This window comes from Cyprinus carpio, chromosome A18 (assembly GCF_018340385.1).
Source record: "Cyprinus carpio isolate SPL01 chromosome A18, ASM1834038v1, whole genome shotgun sequence".
Classification (NCBI taxonomy): Eukaryota; Metazoa; Chordata; class Actinopteri; order Cypriniformes; family Cyprinidae; genus Cyprinus; species Cyprinus carpio.
In genome coordinates this window covers 23,017,068-23,038,215 of record NC_056589.1, presented here as the reverse complement: position 1 = coordinate 23,038,215, position 21,148 = coordinate 23,017,068, and the positions used below count along the sequence as shown (strand labels likewise).

The window sequence follows — 21,148 nt, the reverse complement described above, 5'->3', positions numbered from 1 at the left end:
AAACAAAGCCTGGAGTCCTGCCAGCCACTGACGGTAGTGATAAGTGAACAACATATACAACATATTAATACTTCAGCAAAAACCATAAACTACGAGTAATCAGATTACTGAATGGGCTGACATTTTCTGGGGAGGCAAGAATGAAATTACAGGCCTGGACAGAACAAAAGAACAAACAGGGACACTTAAACACACACACACACACACAACAATAAGTTTAAAAATAATGTAATCCATGACTCCATCAGAGTGTGTTTAGGCCAATTAATTGATTTTGGCTATAAGATGATGCATGAGTTTATACATGGACTGTAATTTTTTATTTCCTTTATGACCTTTATATGAAGACAGATTAAATGATAAAAGCTATAACATTTTAATGGCTTTTACATGTTTTTCTTTAATTACCATCAAAAGAGCTGAGTAAATACGCATACATATGGGCAATTCTTCAAGGGAACTTTTTGGTCCTGCAAATTTATTTAATTATTCCAGTTAAGACATAAATCATAATAGTTTTTTTTTTTTTAAATAGCATCTCTTAATTACTTTTTCAGTTTTTTTTTGTAAGAATATTATAAGGTTACATTTGCTGGAATGTTCCTGTTATTAAGAAGTATTACAAGTATTAAAATCAGTAAAATTAATTATTGCACTTTTACCAAATAATCCAAAAAATGAAAAAAAAAAAATGTAAAAAAATATATATATATTATTATTATTATTATTATTATTACAAAGTATAAATCTGTTAAGCAGTCACCCATGAGGAATCACCACTGAGAAGGGTTATGACCTGGTGAAGAAAGCTTTTAGACATTTAAGACATTTGGGACCAAAACTTCTCTAATTCAAAACTGCATTATGGTACTAGATCCTTAGTCAATAAAAAACAGTCACTAACAACACACAAAGCCAGCTGACCAATCAGCTTTAATTATGGGAAAATCCAACATGATTTCATTAGCATTCAGAAAAAAAGCCATACATAAATTGTTCTGGCACACATACAAGTTTGGACGGACACAGATAAGTACAATACCAGCTTCATACAACTCTACAGAGGATAAGTGGTTTGGAGAGTGGATGGACGGAAAGCTTTTAAAACATAAAGGTTATGCTCTTTTAGGCCAAACCATTGTCTATGAAACCCACATTTCATTGGTGAAAATAAATAAGGGATACTTAATGACACAAAGACCCAAGACAGACCACACAGTAATGTTTTGTGTCATATCTTCCTTGCGTGGCTCTTTGCATACATTATTTGGGAGGCCCTGCAGTGCTGTGGAATCCATTATGCTAATACGTATATCTATGATGGCTCTGTCATTTGTCTCATGCTTGGACAAACACATGGTGACATGTGTGGTAATGAGACACACATTACCAAACACACATTAAAAAATATCTGAGCAGGGGCGTCTCTCAGGATCAGATCATACTGAAGTGCTAAGGAACCAGTCAGACACGATCAGGTCTCCCTGGCAGCCAATGGCAAGCCACAGAGCTGTTTCCAAAACATGCTGGTTTTGAGCGCTGGCTGGCTGGCGGAGAGCAGCAAAGGTCTGACAAACACAAACACACACATATACACTGTCCATGTGTCTGATTGTGATAAGCATTCAACCCACCCGTTCCCTGCTTTCTCTTCAGCATGAGACTATTGTGTGTGTGTGTGTGTGTGTGTTTATGTACGTATCCTCCCTTCTCAAATGCAACAGAGTTCAGGCACATGGCCTTAGCAGTGTCAGCCACATGAGACATTTTAGGCCACAGTGCCAAGCTGCCCCTCACAAAAAACACACACCTTAAAGCAACAGTTCACCCAAAAATGAACATTCTGTCATCATTTACTCACCCTCATGTCATTCCAAACCTGTGACTTTCTTTCTTGTGCAGGACACAAAAGGAGCCGATGTTTAACAGGCTGCTCGTGGTGAATTTATTCCCCTATAATAAAATACTAATAAGCTAATAACAGTGTTGTTATTGCTAACTAAAACTTTTGGTAAATTCAATTAAGTAGCAATAAATAAAATATAAATATTAGATCAGAAACTTAACCAGAAATTAGAAATGTACTAAAATTACTAAAGCTAAAACACACACACAAAAAAATAATAAATATTTATAGAAATATAATTTTTTAAAAACGATAACAGAAATAAAAGTCCATTCAAAATATTAATAAATACTATTGGCTATCATATAAATAAATTAATAATACTACAATAACACTGGCTGATAAAGCTGAAAATTCTATAATGTTTTGTCTAAATGAATTTTAAAAAAACCCTAAAAAATGAATCAGTCATTTTTTATTCTCCAAGTGAATTTAGTGATCATAAAATTATAATGTACAGTATAAACAATAGATTTTCATTCTGTGATTTACTAAGATTACATTTAACAGTGCTATTAAATTATACTGTAAGTGTTTTCAAAGATTAATGCTGAGTGTTACATGATGAACAAGATAATCTAAATAAATAGGGGAAACGAGCATGCACTATTTAACATTAAATATTTACAATAGATTTTAATATTTCTAATACCAGCTGATAACTGATACATTACCAATATATCAGGGTAAAAAATAATTAATTAATATAAAAACAGGGGGAAAGCGCATTTTAAAAAAAATAAATATATATAAAATAAAATATATATATATATATATATATATATATATATATATATATCTATATATATATATATATATATATATATATATATATATATAATTTTAAATATATATACACACACACATACATACACTGTAGCTCACTTTTTTCTTGTGTTTTTTCACATTTTCTGAATTCTAAGCGCTCTGGCCCCTTAAGGTCTCTTTAAACATGAAAGGAACTCACTTTTATATACACACCACAACATGTGACTCACATTCTTACTGAAAGTAGAAAGGGAACATATACATTATTGACGGGACTTGTCTTGTCTCTGAGCCGAGTTAGAGGTTATAACGTCCCCGCAGCACCATCCCAAAGGGATTCACGGATTGAGACATTCTGGTGTCGTACTCATCAAAGAGAGAAGCCTCTAATCAGTCAGCCAGACCGTGACACCAAAGGCAACACGGACTTTCAAGACACATGAAAGAGGGTGTCCAGCCTAAAATAAACAGGATCCAGAGCCCACAAGGGAAAGAGTCCCAGTGTTGACGCTCAGTATTCACCCAGATGTATCAGCTTCCATCCATCACGACCTCGTTCTCCCTCATGCTCTTGTTATGTCTTGTTCACAGTCATAAAATTTGCGAGGTGAAACAACAATCCGGCAAAGGCCATGCTTTCATAGCAAAAAGGTCGGCACTTGGCCTTTCTTGGAGGTGGAGCACGAAAGGAGAAAGCAATTTTTTTAGGCTCTGGAAGCGTCGAGCTGCCCTGACCAGTCATGGGATACGCAGAGAGGAGGGCAGGCCCACATGTGTCACTGATCTTGAAAGAGGGAAGGGTTTCTCACACACACAAAGGTTACAGCCTACGCACAGCTACACCCTGCCAACAACCCACCAGCACCCTTTCAATTATTAACCTCCAAGAAATCGGCCCTGCTAGAAGCACCCTCGCAGAGGAGAGGATGGAGAGGATGGAGGACACCGCATCTATCATCAGCCTCCCTTTCGCTCTCTGCTGTTATCTGGAGTGTGTGTGTTAATGACAGGTCAGTTCAGAGAGAGCGTATACAGTGAAATCTAGAGCCTACGTCACACACCAGTGGCCCAAAGTGCATCTTTCATGTTCTCTATCTAACAAAATTACCGGGCTTATCTGATTACGTCAATACATTTGAACTGTAATTAAACAATTTTACAAATATTTAAAATAAAATATTTTATTCAGCTAGGATATATTAACATCAGGAAAATTGTGCCCCAGCGGGCACATGCATTTACAGTAACTCTATGGCAGTCTGGTTTTAAGGATTCAGCAAATAAAGGGTTAATCCAAACCATCAAGACTATGAAAGACACACACACACACAGAACAATATATAAAACTTTAGTAACACTTTTAATAAGGTTTCAGTTATTAAAATGAACTATATTAATTAACATGCACAATAATTATATAGCATGTCTTAATGTCTGTTAATATTAAAAACTTAAATTAAAAGTTAAAAGTTTTATCTGTTAACATCAGTTAATGCACTGTGAACTAACATCAACAAAAATTTATAAATTCTGTGAAAATATATTGTCCATGTTCATTTACTAATGTTTACAAATTACACCTTATTATAAAGTGTTACTAAAACCTTTATTGATTTACACTGTGTGCACAATTATTAGGCATGTTGATATTCTGATTTTTTTTTCCCAAGCATATTTTACCAATTCCCAACGACATCAATCTTAATAACTACCATTAATTTTGTATTCAATCATTTATGAGTGATATATAATTGTCCCTGAAGGCTGGAAGAGAAAAACTCCTTATATTCAGGTGTGCAGAATTATTAGGCAATTCTTTTTTTTTACAGATGAAATGAGCCAAAAAAGAGTTGTAACTCAGACTGAAAAGTCAAAAATTATTAAATCCCCATGAGAATTATTCAAAACTATTGCAATACAGAAATTGACAGGTGGAGAAAAGACACAAGTTAACTGCAAAAGAATTAAGAATTAAGACTTTTCAGAATAGAAGATGGAATAAAAATGAGCTTTTTAAGAGTAACTTTAAGGAAACTAAAATAGACAAATATTCAACTAACCATCATAAAAAATATTACATGATGCTGTTTACACATTACTTTCACTGAAAAAAAAAAAAAAAACTCTACAATATATCCATCTTACCATAAGGAAAATTCAAAAACCTCTCTACAAAAAATAATTACTTTCATGTGATATGTTATAACATCTGCAGAACAGTATGTTATTTTTTTGGCTAAATTTATCAGTAAAAGAAAACATGCCTAATAATTCAGCACTCCTGAATATAAGCAGTTTTTCACTTCCAGCAATAATGGACAATTATATATCACTCATAAATGATCAAATACCAAATGTATAGTAGTTATTAAGACTGATGGGATGTGGAATTGGAAAAATGTGCTTGGAAAATATCATCAGAATATCAAGTGCCTAATAATGATGCAAGCCGTGCATAGCATGTTTAATGATTTTATTGATCTATAAGCATTTGTGAAATATTTTTGCCGGCATTACAGCTTAGTCTTCATCTGTGAGCTGAACTGTTTTACTGTTACATCACGAGTTTGTGTAAAATTCAGATACATGTCATGTCACAGGATGTAATAGGTCAGTATTTAAATGAGTTTGAAATTTATTATTATTATTATTATTATAAACCTATGCATTATATATATGTATATATATATATATATATATATATATATATATATATATATATATATATATATATATATATATATATTAGGGGTGTATTGATTCATCGATATGGATCGATGCATCGATAGCACCTAAAAAAAAAAACACCTAAATAACCTTTGTAAAATCAAAAACGATTAATCTATATTTAGTTTTAAACAGCGAAGACTATGCAGTTATTTACATTTGATATATTAGGGGTGTATTGATTCATCGATATGGATCGATCGATGCATCGATAGCACACGTACAATATCGATATCCTGTTATATAAATAGGCAGCTTATTTGACACTGTCTACATTTTCACATAATGTCCGTCAACGGCTGCATTCTCGTTCAAACTCACCGATTAGGACTCGGTATAAGGCACAAGGTGAGCATATAAAACGCTCGGGATTGTTCGCGGAACAGTCGAGCGCTGTGTGAGTTTTCACCGCACACATCTGAAGCGAGTGCACGCACACAGACAGCCGCACGCGCGAATACTAAACTGAGCTATCTTCCGCTTTTTTGTGCATGGATCAATAAATACATAATAACATCTAAATGCGCGTTTTTTGGGGAATATCCTAATAAACACAGTCAGTTAGGCATATTTCTTAAATGTTAACAGTTCAGAAAGAAAAGGCATGTGTATATTAAACCCGTGATTGGTTCTTAAAGTGAAAGCAAACTAATAATAAATCTAATGCTGTCAAAGAAAAATACAAGTGCTCACTGCTTCTGACTAAATAACCTTTGTAACATCAAAAATGATTAATCTATATTTAGTTTTAAACAGTGAAGACTATGCTGTTATTTACATTTGATTTTTTTTCTGATTTTTTTGGAAAAAAAATCCCACCTAAATAACCTTTGTAACATCAAAAACGATTAATCTATATTTAGTTTTAAACAGTGAAAACTATGCACCTATTAGAAAAAAAAAAAAAAAAAAAACCCATTAGCAAACAACATAAACAATATACTTTAAATTGATTTTTTTTTTGATGATTAAGAGATGAAGTGTTTTGAGTCTCTCTCTGTCTCTCTCTCTCTGGATAGCTTGATATCTCTCTCTCTCTCTCTCTCTCTCTCTCTCTCTCTCTTTCTCTTTCTCTGTCACACACATACTCTCAACACACACACATTCTTCAAAGGGCAATGGCAGAGCCATCAGAGTGACTCAGCCCCCTCCTTTTTCTCACACAGAGAGAGCGCCCTCAGAGTGATATCAGATGACTGACAGTTTTTTAATTTTCTATTATCCATAGAGAATTGTAAAGTCGTGAAACTATGCATATTTGCTGAGAATGACTTGTCCTCTATATATAAAAATTTTTGAAGTGTTTGGAAGCTGCACTTTAAGAAATATAAGACAATTTATGTTTACTTTTTTACTGTTATTTCAATAAATCACTACAGCGAAACCGTTCAAGCTATCCAAAATCCATTCGCAATTTAAGTTCCTCAATGTTTTGGCATCATGTAGACAAAGTTTGGTGTGTATACTGTAATTCTGCTCTGAGCAGTATGCATTAATTCACAGCTATATTTTTCCAAAAATCCATATTCAAATCAATATAACCGACTTCCTGTTGGTCGTAGCTGATGACTGTAAATGAGAAAGTTGTCCGTCTTGATAAGAACAATTTATGTACCGAGTTTGGTGTCTGTAGCTCAAACTAACCCCCCCACTTTTGACAAAAGGTGGCGCTATAGAGTGCCTCCTCCACGCCCCTTCATAAGCTTTTGCCAGTGTCTAGCTATCATTAATACTGATATGTGTTCTGAGTTTTATGTAATTCTGAGCATGTTATCTGCCTCAAAATCCCCAGAAAAGAATATTCAAGTTTGAAGTGTTGCCATGGCAACACTATGTTAGATATCAATATCCCCACAACAGATCTACATCGGCCGTGTTTTATCATTATTCTGATGAAGTTTGAAGCAAATCGAGTAAAAATAAGATGCTGAATTCAAAGCATTTTGAAAATGACACACTTCCTGCTGCCAGTTGGTGGCGCTGTAACTTTGACTCCTAATAGTCACATATATGCGATCGGCATCATACATCGAACAAACCGATGAAGTTTGATCTAAATCAGTTAATGTATGTGAATGTTATTAGACATTTCCTGTTACTCATTTCTCGCCATAATTTCAACGCCTCGCCACGGACAAACCGTTCGAGATATCAAAAATATCTTCGCAATTTAGCATCCCCAATGTCTTGAGATCATGTTCACCGAGTTTTGTGGCGAACGGGTAGAGTTCCTCAGAGGAGTATATCAAATTCCAGAGCATGTGTTTTTCACAAAACCCTAAATAGCCAACTTCCTGTTGGGCGGAGCTTATGACATGCAGTACGAAAGTTGTTTGGTTTGATGAGATCTACATGTGTACCGAGTTTCATATGTATACATGCAAGTATGGATGATATATGGCCCTCAATATTCCAGGGGGCGCTGTAGAGCCCCTGTGCCACGCCCGTGTACCAGTCTCTGCCCGGCCCTAATGGCCGCAGATTCCGAGGTGTGTGCAAATTTTCAAGACTTTTTAAGCATGTTAAGGGTCCCAAAAGCCCCCGAAAATTTTGGAAAAAAAAAGAGAAAAAAAAAAAAAAAAAAAAAAAAAAGGCTTGAGCCCTAAATATAGCTGCAAGCAGCGATGGCGGGCTCAAGCCATCAGCGCAAACGCCACCCCCCCCGGTGGCATCAGGTAAACTGTGCCCAGCGGGCACATGCATTTACAGTAATCCTCTGGCACTCAGGTTTTAAGGGATACGGCAATTAACGGGTTAATCCGAAGCATCAAGACTTTGAAATCACATACACAGAACAATATTCATTAAGAAAGTGAAATTAAATGATTAATAAACTATTTATTCGAACCCTTGCTATTTTCTATTCTAATAAGAGTCTTGGCTGTGGAACACCTGTAATAGAGTTGGCTAGCTGGATGCAAATAAAGTCATGCCTTTTATTTGTTCCCCTGTTTGCTATTTCACATTCCTGTCACTGAAGCGTTGTGGCCAAAGACACAGAAGGTAACTGAAACAATGTGGTTTAAGTCCAGGTGATCATAAGGGGTCCAAGCACAATGGTTTGTGTAGATGATGATGCAGTTAAACAATGGACGTGTCTCTTTTCAAGTAAATTATTATACGCACAACATGAAAATAGATAACAAATATAGTGTCCCTTCTTCACTTTTTCAGTAATGCGTGATAACTTGAGAAATATGTTGTCAATACTATTAAAATAAGATAAAAACGTAATGGTATTTCGGAGATGATAGTTTTTGCATAATTACTATATTGGTCTTTATTAAAGTTTATGAAAAAATAATGAATGTATATGCATTTTTTATTTATTTACATAAATGAAACATTTTCAAGTCTTTGAACAGATCTTGAAGTATTTGCTGTCCTGTGGCGCCATCGAGTGGACAACATTAGCATTGTGCCCTTCATTTTTGAACAACATTATGAAATCAAGGAATATTTTTTGATTGATTATAAATATTTAATGATTAGTTTACTGATAATATACCCACATTAAAATCGAAATCACTGATTCTGTATCTTATTTCATGCTTAATCATGAGTTTAATTTTCAACTTACATTTTTAAGCAGTGTTGAATGATTACTATGTGAGTTGCTAAATTTGTTTTGTTTTTACAATTATAATACATAAACTATATAATGATGAAAAATACAACAGTTATTGTTTTCATAATATTTACTATTGACAATCGTTATTCTGTATTGTAAAGAAGAAGGATTTTATGACAACAAAAATGGTCATTACTAAAAATTAAACACTAATTTAATTCATAGTTTTATTTTTCTATAGGTTAAGCACCTTTTCGTAAATATGGCTGTTTCCCAGTTTTTTTTTTTTTTTTTTTTGTTTGTTTTTTTGTTTTGTTTTTTTTTAGGATTTACATTTAAAAAAAATGAGCCTACTTCAAACACTTTTAAGCAGCTTGAACAAAACCTCTTAATATTTATTATAGACCACTGTAACTGTCTATTATCTAAAAAAAAAACAAATTTATTATGAAAATAAAAGTGTGTACACCAGTTAAACTGGACGATAAAGAAATTGCTAACAATAGTTTAATAGAGCATGTTTTAGGTTTATAGGTGTTTAGATGCAGAAATTTAATTTAATTAAATATAGATTAATTCTTGTTAGAGCAAAAAAAATAAAAAAAATAAATAATAATAATAATAATAATAATAAATACATGAATACATACAAAAAAAAAACAGCCAAGACGAATGATTTTCTGTTTTTTTATAGATTAAAATTAAAGACAGAAAGCAGCTGGTAAATGCAGTCACTTTAATATTCAAATCCAGTATCATGATACACTTCAGATTTATTTCTCAACTGTTTATGTTCACGTGACTGTTTTCGTTTATATTCGCCAAGCTATTATGTATTTTGAAATAACCTTGTTCTTGATTTGTTCGTTCTTGCCAGAATCAGCGTCCTCTGGAGCTCGAGAGATCGATGTTATTCTGCCCTTAGACAGTCTCGCGCTGTCAAATAGTCTTTCAATTTTCACAATCAAACAGCTCACAAATACCTGAATTTAGCTCTTGTTGTGTTCTAATGGGTGGATTGTGTGCATTCGCGGTAATATTTTATTTTTAAAAGCTCTTAAAACTATAAAAATGCTTTTATTGTGAGCTCGTGAGACTGCACGCGCTGATGCAGCGGTGATTTCTCTCTGGTCTTTCTCACTGTTCTGGCCAGACATCAATTATTAATGAGATCTGAGCCGGTAATAATAACATATGTTGGTTCAGCTTGTCAGTGTGAATTAAATGTGTATTTATTTGTCCGTTCTCGCCGAAAAAAAAAAAAACCATCACCGTGTTCTGGAGCGCAGAGCAATCGATGTGATGTTCAGCCCTTAGACAAAGAAAATCTCACAAGCACTCATAAACACTCATTTTCATCTCTATAATATGTTCTTCTAATTGTTTTTTGTTGATTCGCCGCTGTGTTTTAATGTAAAAGGCTGTAGTTTCTGTATGTACACTTTTTTTTTTTCCCTTCAAGTGTTCAGACGTCTCGCGCTGTCAGACAGGCTGCAGCAAATATTTCATTTTAACATGTTAACAGCTCACAAACATCTGAATTTAGCTCTTGGTGTGTTCTAATTTGCGGATTGTGTGCAATCGCCGTAATATTTTATTTTTAAAAGGTCTTAAACAAGAATAAACTCGTTTGTTGTGAGCTCGTTGAGACTGCGGGCGCTGTTCGTAGCGGTGACATATCTCTCGTCTATCTCTCTGTTCTCTGTCGCCAGACATCAATTATTAATAAGCCCTGACCCGCTAATAATAAGATATGTTGGTTTAGCTTGTCAGTGTGAATTAAATTGATTTATTTAGTTGTATTTTTAAACGATTTAAAAGTGAAACTAAGCGAGACTCCTCCCTCTCAGTCCCGGGAATTGCTCCTGTAGAGGCGCATTTTCTCTCAGACAATGAAAGTCTCAGCACACATAAATTCCTCACACAGAGCCAAAAAACCATATTCAAATCAAAATAGCCGACTTCCTGTTGGTCGTAGCTAATGACTGTAAATTAGAAAGTTGTCCGTCTTAATAAGAACAATATATGTACCGAGTTTGGTGTCTGTAGCTAAAACTAAGCCCCCCACTTTTGACAAAAGGTGGCGCTATAGAGTGCCTCCTCCACGCCCTTTTAGGAGCTTTTGCCAGTGCCTAGCTATCATTAATACTGATATGTGTTTTGAGTTTCATGAAATTCTAAGCATGTTATCTGCCTCAAAATCAGAATATATTATACAGAAAAATATTCCAGTTTGACATGTTGCCATGGCAACACTATATTAGATATCAATATCCCCCTCAACAGTTTTACATGGGCCGTGTTTCGTCATTATTCTGATGAAGTTTGAAGCAAATTGAGTAAAAATAAGATGCTGAATTCAAAGCATTTTGAAAATGACACACTTCCTGCTGCCAGTTGGTGGCGCTATAATTTTGACTCCTAATAGTCACATATATGCGATCGGCATCATACAACGAACCAATTGATGAAGTTTAATTAAAATCAGGAAATGTATGTGGATGTTATTAGACACTTCCTGTTTCTCATTTCTCGCCATAATTTCAACGCCTCGCCACAAGCAAACCATTCGAGATATCAAAAATCCCCTGGCAATTTTGCATCCCCAATGTCTTGAGATCATGTTGACCAAGTTTGGTGGCAATCGGGTAAAAAACCTATGACAAGTATATCAAATTCCAGAGCATGCACTTTTTACATAGCTCTAAATAGCTGACTTCCTGTTGGGCGGAGCCTATGACATGCAATACGAAAGTTGTTCGGCCCAATGAGATCTATATGTGTACTGAGTTTCATATGAATACGTGCAAGTATGTTTGAACTATACATCAACATTTCTGACTGTGTTCCAGGGGGCGCCGTAGAGCCCCTGTGCCACGCCCGGGTCTCAGCCTCTGCAGCCTCCTAATGGCCACAGATTCTAAGGTGTGTGCAAATTTTCAAGAGTTTTTGAGCAGGTTAAGGGCCCCAAAAGCCCCCACAACTTTGACGAAAAATAAGAATACTAAACCCTAAATAGCCAACTTCCTGTTGGGCGGAGCCTATGACATGCAGTACGAAAGTTGTTTGGCTTGATGAGATCTATATGTGTACCGAGTTTCATACGTCTACGTGCAAGTATGTATGATATATGGCCCTCCATATTCCAGGGGGCGCTGTAGAGCCCCTGTGCCACGCCCGTGTATCAGTCTCTGCCCGGCCCTAATGGCCGCAGGTTCCAATGTGTGTGCCAATTTTCAAGAGTTTTCGAGTATGTTAAGGGCCCCAAAAGCCCCCGAGACGTTGGAAAAAAATAATAATAATAATAATAATAATAATAATAATAATAATAATAATAATAAAAAATAATCCTAAGGAAAACAATAGAGGCTTGAGCCCTAAAAATAATCCTAAGGAAAACAATAGGGCTCTTCGCCCTCCAGGCTTGAGCCCTAAATATGTATAAAATTACAAATTCTGTCCTTTTGAACTTTATATTTATCAAAGAATGTAATGATTTCCACAAAATATCAAGCAGAATAACTGTTTTCAACACTGAAAATAATAATAATAATAATAATAAAAAATACATTCTAAAATATAAAAGTAATTTTAAATAGGGATGTTACTGTTTTTACTGTATTTTTGAACAAATAAATACTGCCTTGATAAGCATAAGAGACTTTCTAGAAAAACATTAATAAAACCTTACTGGACCTAAACTTTTGAAAAAAATTATTATATCATACTAAATGAATAAATAAATCTAAATATTTGTTTTTTAATCAATTAAAATGTTATTTTCATCGATCAATGAAAAAATTACATCCAAGTAAATCTTACTAAAATGTTTGAATATGACACTATAAAATATTTACTGTATAAAAAAAAAAGAAAATGCCAAAAATGCATCGTGAAATGCCAAAAGAGAGAGAGAGAGAGAGAGAGACAAATGTTTCAACTGTTTTTCCAACAGACTTTTGGATCCCATTGACTTTCACTGCATGGAAAAAAAAGATACTTAAAAAAAAAAAAAAAAAAAAAAAAATCTTCTTTTGTGTTGCACAGAAAAAAAGAAAATCATACAGGTTCGGAATGACATGAATCAGAGTAGATGATGACAGAATTTTTATTTCCGGGTGAACTATCTTTTAAGACTGTCCCTTACAACCTTCACAGTGCCTCAAATTCAAAAAGAACTTCAAATTAAAGAGGAAAAACTAGAAAAAAATGTGACTTAAAAGTCCAAATTAGTTTTAAAAAGTTGCCAATCAGAGCTTTGCTTGGTTAACTAGAGTCTACCGTTAACTGATCAAATATTTTTGACAAAGAGGACCTGTGTGTGAACATGATGGGTTTTCGAGCAGAGCTCATTAAGGGGCAATGGGGCTGCTCTTCTCCGGCTCTTAAGAGCGCTCTGGCCTGTCGGAGCACCAGTGTCCCTTTCTTTCTTCTCCAGGCACACATCAAAAAGTGGGGCAGACTCTCTCAGCTCTGTTCTGGCTGTCTGGGGCTTTGAAGTCCTTTGGTTATCAGCCAAACGTGTCACGCTACCTGCAGCCATCTGTGAAGAGACCACAGTCGGGCTGGGCGGCCAAACCCCACAATGACTCTGTGTGTGTGTGTGTGTGTGTGTGTGTGTGTGTGTGTGTGTGTGTGTGTGTAGAGTTTTACCTGCAGCACTGTCTGCCGCTTTCAGAACATGAGGCATAAAACATGAAAATGAGAGGGTGGGAAGTGACCATTTTTAAGAGACTTATTGACAATATCTCTCTCAAGGCTGTTCTTCTGTGTGACTGGGACATGAGTTTATATTTGAATTTAAAAAAAAAAAAAGAAAAAAAAAGAAAAAAGAAAAAAAAGAAAACTTTGAGGTCTTATTTCTTATATATATATATATATATATATATATATATATATATATATATATATATATATATATATATATATATATATATATATATATATATATATATATATATACACCCCACACATGCATACATACAAAGCAAATTTACAATATTTAAATTTACACATTATTATGTGCAGTGCAAATATTCCTTTTAAAAACTTATAAAAAGTCGTATTAATAAAAGAAAGGTATTTATCAGCTGATAAATACTGAATATTAACAGGTACTGATGAATACATAAATTATTAAAATAAAATAAAAAATATTTAAAAAATATAAATTAAAATAAAAAATAATCAAAAATAAACCATGGTGCAGCCCTAGTGTCAAGCAGGCTGATCATGTAAGCATTACTGTCTGCACTCCCATTGGTAGCTGCGGCATTATGCTCATTTGCATAATGTTAAACTCTGCTCAACTCTGTCACATCACCAAACATCTTTTATAATAAATGACTTCCATTCATTTTCACACTACAAATCACAGTCTGTGTGTGCACGCCCCTTAAGTTTCCATGTAGAAGAGTGGCAAACGCTCTATACCAACCCTAATAAATGAATAAAGGTAAATGAAACAAATGAAACATGGGTGTTTTAAACTACTGTGTTCAGTTATGTTGGTTTCCAACTATAAGATATTTGTAGGCAAAGCTAATCTGTCTGTCACATCAAGTTTAGACTACATTAACCCCAATAAAGCAGGCCGGGCCTCGCCATGCCAAATGGCCCAAGTCATGGGGGTTTCTCGACAACAATAGGATTATATAGGGCATAAACAATGTGCTTTCAGCACGCTGGCATGGCATGGGCAGAACAGGGAGGGGGAGAACTGCTGAAAGACCAATGAATGCATTGTATGCCAATTTAACCCTCGGTTTCATCCATGTACTATGCTCATGCACAGTAACCCACATTCAGCACGTTTTATCTCCAAGTACACTATAAAAATGATTTCTCAAAAGCTGTAAATAAAACAAAGATTACTGGAGTACTAAAGAATTTTACAAGAGAACAATATTTCAGGTTTTCTGGTCATTTTGGCCCAGAGAGGATTTTCCTTTACCCAAAAAATGCTAGTTAATGTTACCATTTTGGATTAAAACCTGCTGACTTTGCTTACAACGATCAATCAATAATTTTGCTAGTTTTTTTGTAATTTTTTTCCACCATGATACACTTGTGGTGTTCCCAGGGCAAAAATGACTGGCCTACAAAAACTTTTCTTACGACTTGTTTTCTTACAATTAGTACAGATTTTGTATTTGCATTTTTAAAAAGCAGCTCATTTTGACTTTTTCAGCTCAGCACAGCACAAGGGGTAATTCAGTGTGTAACTTGCCATTCGCCAATCGCTTAAGAAATGTACTAGCAATTTCTGAGTGAAAACTGTTTCTACTCCAAATGTTTCAGAGTATGTACAGCTCAAGTTAAATATGTTGGCTAAAAACCAAAGATACCCATGCCATCAACCATAACTGATGCCCTGAGATAAACGCATAAGCATAATTACATTGCACAAAAGTAGCTGTATTCCATCAGTCAGTGGCTGGTGATATGATCCCTGGTGCCAGTAACCATAGGTGTGAAGGCAAAATGAATGGTGCCCTTCATGAAGGAGTAATTGCCATGTGATTACAGCCCTGCAAATCCAGTGGCTGTGAAAAAAGCCCCCCTTTCATTTCCCTTTGTTGGTGGAAGAATGCAGCCGGGAGAGACCTCAGCGTGAACTGATCCTCTCATATCTGATCAAAGGAAACATGCTAGTTGGACCCCCACCCTTAAAGAGAAAAATAAAAAGCACATCCACCAGACTTGGAAGAGTGAGTCGAAACAAGCCCATTTGTGATATTTTGAAACAAAATTGACTTGATTTCCTTGTCATATCCACTGGTTTCCCTTTGCATTTTCACTGCTCTTATTTACCTCACAAAGTGACCATATGGTGACACAGCCTGGCAACTAAATGCAAACCTTTTGTAAACACGCCATGTATCCCTGAATGCATCAGTGCTACGGGATAAGTGTGGGTGTAGAAAGGTATGACACTCAAGCATTGTCTGAAAATGCCCTTGGTACTGCATCATATCTGACGCCTGCACCACGGAACAAACAGAGAGGCTTGCAGCTGGATCCTTCTGTGTTTCTGCATGGCTGCGAATCAATGCTGAACTCACCTACACCAGCGTATCTCGCATGTGGCGAGAGCTCTCAAGCTAACGTCGCTGGCATATCTCTCCCTGAAACCTTACAGGGTATGAATTGTTTGCCAGTCATGCCAAAACTTTCACAGAACGATAACTGCAAATTAGTCATTTAAACTGGGAGATACATTAAAAACAGCAAACAGGCTAATTAGGAAATAATAAAATCCCATAATGCAGCCTGCAGGTCATGTGCTGTGGTGCCCCGAGAGGAGACGTACAGAGAACTTTAAGACAAAAATAGTGAAGATCCCTTTGCAAGTAGTAACAGTGGGAAAAAAAAGACAAAAAAGATATATATAAAAAAAATATTAATAATAAAGGCAGCTATATATTATGCAAAAAAACCATTTGTAATACATAAGGAAAATATTAAGCATGATATAAACTAAAGATAGCTGTTTCAAAATAAATGGGCTTTTATATAGACATCTAAAACCAAAGTAATAACTAAAAAACAAAATAAGTAATTAAGTACAATCATAAGTTATTAAACCTAATTTTGTTTATCTTTTTCTACTATTAGTACAGGTGGAATTATATACCTGAAGAAACACAAAATTCATTAAAATGTATTTCTTTGTACTTATACTGAAGTATAAAAATTGTTCCAGATCAGTGCCATCAAGCTCATGGTACTCTACTAAACAAAACTAAAATCAAATCTAATAATCAACTAAAAGTAAAATGAAAACTGAAAATCTAAAATAAATTCAAAATATTAATAAATTTCTCTAATAAAAATATTAATAGTATATAAATAATACTAAAACAACACTTATAAAGAAGAATGAAGAATGGTTATGATATTAGTATTATGGTTTAATATTCACTAATCATATTAAAAATTACAGTTAAATATATATTAACACTTTTAAAGCTCCGAAAAATTCAATATATTTTTCTTAAATTCTCTGCTCCAGCTTTTACAAATGAACAACTTCAAAGACATACAGAGGTTTACGAATCCTCTGAGATTTATAGAATATTGAATTAATAGGATTCAGAGTTTGTTTTTATTGTATTTATAATAAAAGAGATGACTGAAACATTTAAGGCCATCACATTTAACACCATTTACTTAATTTGACAGTTTCATTCTGTGAGACTTCTAGAGGTCAACGTCACTGTGACAAGCACCCACATAAATCAGTTAATGAGAAAAACATGCTATATCCAAACATCCACTGTGTTTATATATTTCATACTTGTGGAGCTTTGAAGATGATTAGAGCCATACACAGAATGCAAATGACTTTACTTTTATTACTCCTATCTGGATTTCATTTCTAAATAAGTTTGCCATTAACAATGTTGTTCTGAGACAGTCATTTATTGATAATGGGAGACACATTATGAGATTGTGTTGGATTATTGAACTTGTACACTAGCGGTGGTACCATCCAAACATCAGTTTATAATACATGAAGTGTACACATCTTAGATGCTGTCAGTGCATTCATATTGTACATTTCAGTTTCTATCCAAACATGCAAAACTGGTACACTTTACATGAAAAATAAATACCAACATAAAATGAATGAGCTCACCCTGGTCAGTAACACAAAGCCCCATTTTCCCCTACATTTTTGGTTTCTGTCAGTAGGACAGACCCCATTAACTAACCAACCCCCATATCCCACAATTCTGTTCCCTTGGGCACCAGGGCACACCTGTGAGCCATTTCCCCATTGAGGTTCTGAGAGCTCAAATGTCCCTCAGGCTTCAAAGGAGCACAAGATGTGGACAGCATAATCACATTCAGTAAGACTGCAGTTCATTCATTGACCCATGGCGAGGCAAAAAGTCCTGTGAGGACTTCAGTGAGGATAATGCAATGGAAAACACTATTTCTAGAGTGACCAATGACCTGGACAGCCATTGTGGTTTTCAAACGTGGATGGCTATGAGAACCAGGCATTTGTCCATCAGCCAAACAGAGACCGGTGTCACAATGCTTCAGTGTCCTCGCAAAGAAGCACTTCCTCTTGATCGAGGAGCGCAACAATGTAAACTCACTCAGGGGTAACGACCTCCAAACGTATAGATTTTCCTGCAATTCTCAACTGACAATGACCCTGGACCTTAGGCATGGGTTAAGATCAGTTAGGGACAATCTATCAAACACACCAAAACAGAAAGACATGTTGGAACAGTTGCTTTATGAAATTTATGACGCAGGCAGTCGTCAAGTGGAGATGGTGGCGTGAACTCAAACTCAGGGGAACCAAGACAGTTTCCAAAGGTCTGAAAAGCAAAAACAATAGAAATAAATCATCTAAAGGCAAAACAAAAACTAAACAAAAAAAAAAAAACATTATACTACTTCTTTAAAAGATTGGTCATATGGTCATAAGTCATACATACCATATACCATTATTTTAGGTCCTTTTAGAAGAGAACAGTTTCTGTTTATAGACTACCATTCTAAAGTTATAAGTTTTATATATAGATATATATATATATATATATATATATATATAGACCATTAAACTATAAAATATAAATTATCACTAAAATATTAGACTTTAAAATAGAATTTATTCCTGTGATGGCAAAGCTGAATTTCCAGCAGAAAAAAAAAGTTTTGCAACAGTTCGAATAAATAATGAGAGAATTTTCATTTTCATTAAACTATTCTTTCAAAGATCAAGCATACTGCAAATAATATTAATAATCACCACACATGACCCCTAAATATAAAGAGAAAAAACAATAATCAGAAAGACCCAGGTCTGACTCAAGGTGTCTTTCCAAAGCTAAACTTTTGCCTCCTTCTGCCGTAGAGACAGGTTGTCCTGGTCCTCACATCAGACATTTATCAACATGTCAGTGTGGGTTACGAGGCCAGGAGCCAAGGCTCCTCTGGCCCCAGATTACTCTTCCGTATGGGACTGAGCCAGAGCTTTGGGCCTGCACCACAGCGCTCCACAAAGACACATCAGTGCAGGGGAAAAGGCAACAACAAAGAGCTCTCACTATGGACTGGCATTACAAACGTCTCCACGGACAGTCTGTACCCTAAACTGGAGCAGCAACAGATATTTATTCACAAACTGAAAGGTCTTTTACTCCTGCTTTTGAAAAGAGCTCAACACAGCGCGCATGTGCCTTAGTGACACAAATTCAATACATGCATCTGACAGCCATGAGACGAGCAGAGGAGTCCGTAAATAAATGCTAAACAAGCATGACCAGACATTTAATCTAGTTTTAATGCCTGTTCACATACACTCACAGATTGGCATTACATTGGACTGGCTGCTCAAACTACAAAAAGGCATTCGTAAGTTAATGATACAATATCACCATATTAGAATTTCCAGCTTTTGTAACTCAAAGAAAACAACTCTACAAGTGAAACAAAGAGAGATAAACAGCAAAAGAATGACATTTCTGCATAACCAGCCATCTGAAGTTTAAAAACTACATAATTACATTCATAAATATCACACAAGACATTTAGACAGTTAAGGCAATGTGTGATGCTGCCCTACATTTCCATTCTGAGCACACCCATCTATAATAAGCAAGAGCAGAGAAAGAGAAACCACCAGAACAATGTTATCTCTACTTCATTAACTACTTCCAAATGAAAAGTCCCACATGTTGTTTCATAAATATGCTCACTTGGTTTTGTTTGGGATCACGGTGAACGTTCCCATAGGAGACGCAGAGGAAAAGAACAGCCAAAGCAAACCTCTAAAGTAACATGAAGGCTAAACCAAGTCTCAAGGGTCTTCAGATGTCCCATAAGGTTACCCTTAAGGGTCTTCAAATGTTACAGTGCCACAAGATGAATTGCACACATTAATCTGCAGCATCCATGGACGTGTGAAGTAAAATCAGCCAATTATCTAAGAGTAAAAGTTTGCATGATTCCCAAGTACTTTAGGTTGAACATTAAAACATTTAAAAAGTATTGCATATTCATTTTGTGCAAATAATCTTAAAAACATTGAATTAAAAACAAAAAAAGGGTGCGAGTTGCTATCACCAGCAGAGGGAGCATGTGTAACTAATCAGAAATATTAAAAAATGTGAAAAAGTTAAGGGTGGCATGGCACCTCTTGCATTTTTGGGGCACATGAAATGCTTCATCTTCGTCCAAATTATGAACTAAACCCAACAGGAATATGATTCAATCTCAATCTGAAATCAAACTCAACCACAACTAAGGCTGTGTCTGAAAACCTAATGAGCTACCTACATTTTTAAGCACTGAAGGCACATCTAGTGCTCCGAAAAGCTGCATATGCACCTGTGATGCCCAAGTATGCAGTCTAAATATTCAGCATTTGGTTTCAAGACAGCCATAAAGAAATAGATCATCTGAAACCTGTCATCATTTACACACCCGGCTCACGTCATTCCAAACCTGTGTGGCTGGAAAGATGTCAATCTCAGTAACCATTCACTTTCATTTCATCTTTTATTGCATACAGTGAAAGTGACTAAGGCTGTCAGTCACTAACATTCAGTCCAAAATCTTCACAGAAAAAAAAAATAAATAAAGTCAAACAGGTTTAGATAATCAAATGATGATGGAATTCCTTTCGGGGTGAACTAACCCTGTTAAGTGACCTCGGGATACTCTCTGGAGAACAAAACCAGCTTTTTAAACTGTTGATGAATTTCACCCCTCACGGAGAACAAAAAATGCTAAGAAAGTAAAAACTGGATGTTCCCTTTCATTCTGCATAAAGCATTCCTGCACAACGATTAGTCACCATAACACCGCAGTGTATTAGTTAGTCTAAATCACTCCAAACCATCACAACATACATCGTACAGCATCAATACAATAACAAGTCACATAATAGTGAAACGAGAAATTAGTAAGCGCAAATCCTAGAAGTAACTACTAATTTAACAATCATGCCTTATCTGTATACACACTGCCTGCCTGTTTGCTTAATATCCACTTTCTGTTTCGTATATTAGCTAAATAGATCCATATAATAGCTATATTACTGCCTATATGTGATATGAGCATGCAGAATACACAATAAGCTATTATGAAACTGTGATATTTTGTAATGATAGGATATAAAAATAAACATTAAATGAAGAGACAGCGTTACA

The 21,148-nt window shown here is 35.1% G+C and overlaps 1 protein-coding gene across 2 annotated transcripts in view; it reads right to left on the bottom strand.

Annotated features, from left to right (window-relative positions):
• hipk2 (homeodomain interacting protein kinase 2) overlaps positions 1-21,148 on the bottom strand; it is a 97,581-nt gene that overhangs the window by 75,737 nt on the left and 696 nt on the right. The gene's annotated exons all lie outside the window — the stretch shown is intronic.